The sequence below is a fragment of the Gekko japonicus genome, unplaced genomic scaffold (assembly GCF_001447785.1).
Source record: "Gekko japonicus isolate JY-2015 unplaced genomic scaffold, Gekko_japonicus_V1.1 scaffold773, whole genome shotgun sequence".
Classification (NCBI taxonomy): Eukaryota; Metazoa; Chordata; class Lepidosauria; order Squamata; family Gekkonidae; genus Gekko; species Gekko japonicus.
Genome location: NW_015161427.1, coordinates 447,473 through 450,666, shown reverse-complemented (window position 1 = coordinate 450,666; position 3,194 = coordinate 447,473). Strand labels below are relative to the sequence as shown.

Sequence of the window (3,194 nt, the reverse complement as noted above, 5' to 3'; positions counted from 1 at the left end):
GCCTCCCTCCCTCCCTCCCTCCCTCCCTCCCTCCCTCCGCCGCGGCCCCGCGGGAGGGGGGGGGGGCGAGAGAGGCCTGGACTGCTTGCCTGCGGGGCCAGCTGACACCCGGAGCGAGGGAGGGGGCCCAGCCAGCCGGCGTCCGGGGCTTCCAAAGGGTGGGTGGGGGGCAGACGAGTCCTACTCTCCTCACGCCCTGTGGCAGCAGGCAGGTAGGCAGGCCCAAAGAGGAGGAGGAGGCGGCGGGATGGTCCTCCCGGGGGCTCCGGGAGGCGCGCCAGGCAGCCCGGATCTTTCCCACCGCGCTGGCTACTAATTGGTCCCCAGCAGGGCCCCCCCTCTCCCTGGCGCTGCTTACCTGAGTGAGCGGGAGGCGGAGGCAGGCTTGGGAGGCCTCGGGAGACCTGTGGCCCTTGGCGAGCAGCCCCCAAATGGCCCCGCGTGATCCTCTCCTCGGGGAGTCCTCTCCCAGACCTGCTGGTCTGGTTCTGGGTGCCCTGCTGCCGCCTTTGAGGTTTGGCAGGAAAGCTAGCTGATAGGCCACAGTGGTGCCAGATTAAGCACACATGACATGACTTGTCAAAATATCTCCCTGCCCCACACGGGCAGGCAATCACTTCCCCCTCGGGTTCCCAGGCAGCCGGGAGAAAAAGCTCCCCTCCTGAGAGGGGCAGGCCAAGCGTCTCCTGGCAGGGAGGTGAGAGAAGCAGCTGCACCTGCCTTTCAGGGGGGTGCCTCCTAGGTGAGCTGGGCGGGGGTGGCCCTCCCTTGGTCGGAGCAAAACATCTTGCAAGAGAGGAGCGCAGCTCATTTGCAGGCTAATTGCAATGAAGCCTGCAGGACCTGTGTTGCTGGCTGAAAGGAATGCCCATGAGGAGACTGGAATGTGTGGCGCCTTGGGGCCCCCCCCCCCCCAGTTCCATGCACTTTGGGTTTTGCTCACTTTCAAAAGACTGGATTTTATCCCCAAGAAGGGCCCCCCAGGCCTCCAAGGTGTAAACTGCATTTGTTCCAGGCCCCTGGACAGAGCGCATTGCCTGAGGATTTCCGTCAGGCATTCAAGAAAGCCCCCCATTCAAGGGAGGAAGCAGCCTGACCAGGCCAGGCCGGCTGCCAGGGCCAGGCGGCTACAGGAGAGGCCCAGACAGAAGGGGAGGCGACCTCTGGCGGCAGCCGGCAGCCTGCAGCTCCCAACTCAAGCCACATTGGCATGACCCCAACAACCTGCGCACACACACACCCCACATTCGGCATGCCCAAGCCTGGCTTTTCTTATGTTTTCCCTTACATTTCCTAAATTTATGTCCCACCCCCAGTTTCTCCCCAAGTGGCTGGCCGCCTCCTCCTCTCCTCCGTGGTATCTGCGAGGTCTTGGATTCTCTGGACTTGGCACTGCCAGGGAACCACAAAAAAGTAGCAGAGTGCTCAAGGCTTAAAGGCTGGGCGTGGCGACAGACTTGCAAAGGGGGATGGAGTCAGCAATCGGTTCTAAAACAGTTCTAAAACAAATAAGCAACTTTTATTACAAGAAATGCACGCTGGAGAGTGCAGGCAAGAGATAGATATAGATTACCTACTCTAGCTAACTAGGTGGTGTTGGATGCTGGACGCATGTCCCAGCCTCCACGGTGCAAGACAGAGAGATCATGCACCTTCCTTTTGTGTGTGTGTGCAAGAGAGAAGAAGTAAGAGAGCGGAAGCAGAGGAAATTGCCCCCCAAAGTAGCATTTGACTTCAAAGGAAGGGATGCGCTACGTGTCCTGACCTCTCTATCCATCTAAACTCTTTGGTGCCATCTCTCAAGTCCGAGGCAGGAGACGGCACCACAGTCCTCCCGTTCCAACAGGAGCCAGGTTAGGCAGAACGTGTGTGAATGGCCCAAGGACTGAGTGGGAATTCGAACCTGGGTCTCCCAGAGCCTAGCCCAGTGCTCTGACCACTGTGCTCACTGGCCGTCTTACAGGCAGCCTCCTAATCTCTGGCCACAATGAACCACCTGCCAGAGGAGTGGGCTCTGCAGCAAGCCAGTTTTCGTGAGTTGAGCATCATCTGCAGGATGAGACCGCAAGCCCCCCTTTCCGCTTCGCCCTCCTGCTGATCATGGGACAGGGAGGGGCGGCGGAAGTGGGTGATTCAGGGGCAGGGACTCATCCTGCTTCACGCAGTGGTGAACAAGGGATAGAGGTCAACTATTGCCTCTTGCCACTGGTATTCAGGGGTTGACTGCTTTTGACTGTGGAGGTTTCCTTTACTCACCACGGCTAGTAGCCATTGGCGGGCTTCTCCTCTGTGAATCTGCCTAAGTAGCTTTTTAAACCATGCATGCTTGGTGGCCATCCCTCACCACCACTGGCAGAAAATCCTTGAAGTTACTATTTGGGTAAAGCGCTCCTTCCTTCTGTCTGTCTGGAATCTACTGTCCTTCAGTTTCATTGGCTACACCTGCTCAAATATGATAAGAAAGTTCTCCCTGCTCATTTTTGCCATTCATGCACCCATAGGCATAAACTACGGGGGGGGGGGGCTCAGGGATCTGGGCTTCCCCCGAATTTTTCTCCTCCAGGCAATTAGTGTCAGGTAATATTGATTTTAAAACTTTGGTGTTAAAACTGGAGCCAGTTTGGTGTAGTGGTTAAGTGTGCAGACTCTAATCTGGGAGAACCAGGTTTGATTCCCCACTCCTCCACTTGCAGCTGCTGGTTGACCTTGGGTAAGCCATAGTTATGTCAGAGCTGTCCTTGAAAAAGAGCAGTTTCTGTCAGAGTTCTCTCAACCCCACCCACCTCACAGGGTGTCTGTTGTGGGGAGGGGGAGGGAAAGGCGATTGTAAACTGCTCTGAGACTCCTTTGGGTAGTGAAGGGCAGGTTATAAAGCCAATCCCCTCCTCTTCTTCTTCTTCTTCTTTCTCATGTGTGTTTTCCCTCTTGGTTTGAATGAAGGAAGTCAGGCTCACCTTCTTACAAATGCTAATTGAGCTAGCAGCATAGACAATGGGATGGTTAAACATCCCCCTTTCCTGCTCCAAGCACGTATGCTAGAGCGTCTTTAAGGAGACAGATCTCTGGAGACAGGAAAAGATGAGCAGTGAAAGAGATTTGATAACATTCCTTGCAACAGGAATGGCGGCTGGATCCATCAGGTTTTTGGTTGTGTCTTTGCATGCTCTAGGCTAGGGTAATAACTAAGGTTTTTG

At 55.8% G+C, this 3,194-nt stretch overlaps 1 protein-coding gene across 1 annotated transcript in view; it reads right to left on the bottom strand.

Moving 5' to 3' along the window:
• The window catches only part of ANPEP (alanyl aminopeptidase, membrane), a 34,208-nt gene extending 33,727 nt beyond the window's left edge, over positions 1-481 (bottom strand). Inside the window, exon 1 of the mRNA XM_015428918.1 lies at positions 359-481. The gene's annotated coding sequence lies outside the window, so the exon portion shown is untranslated. The remainder of the gene's footprint in view (positions 1-358) is intronic.
• Between the last annotated feature and the right edge of the window lie 2,713 nt (positions 482-3,194).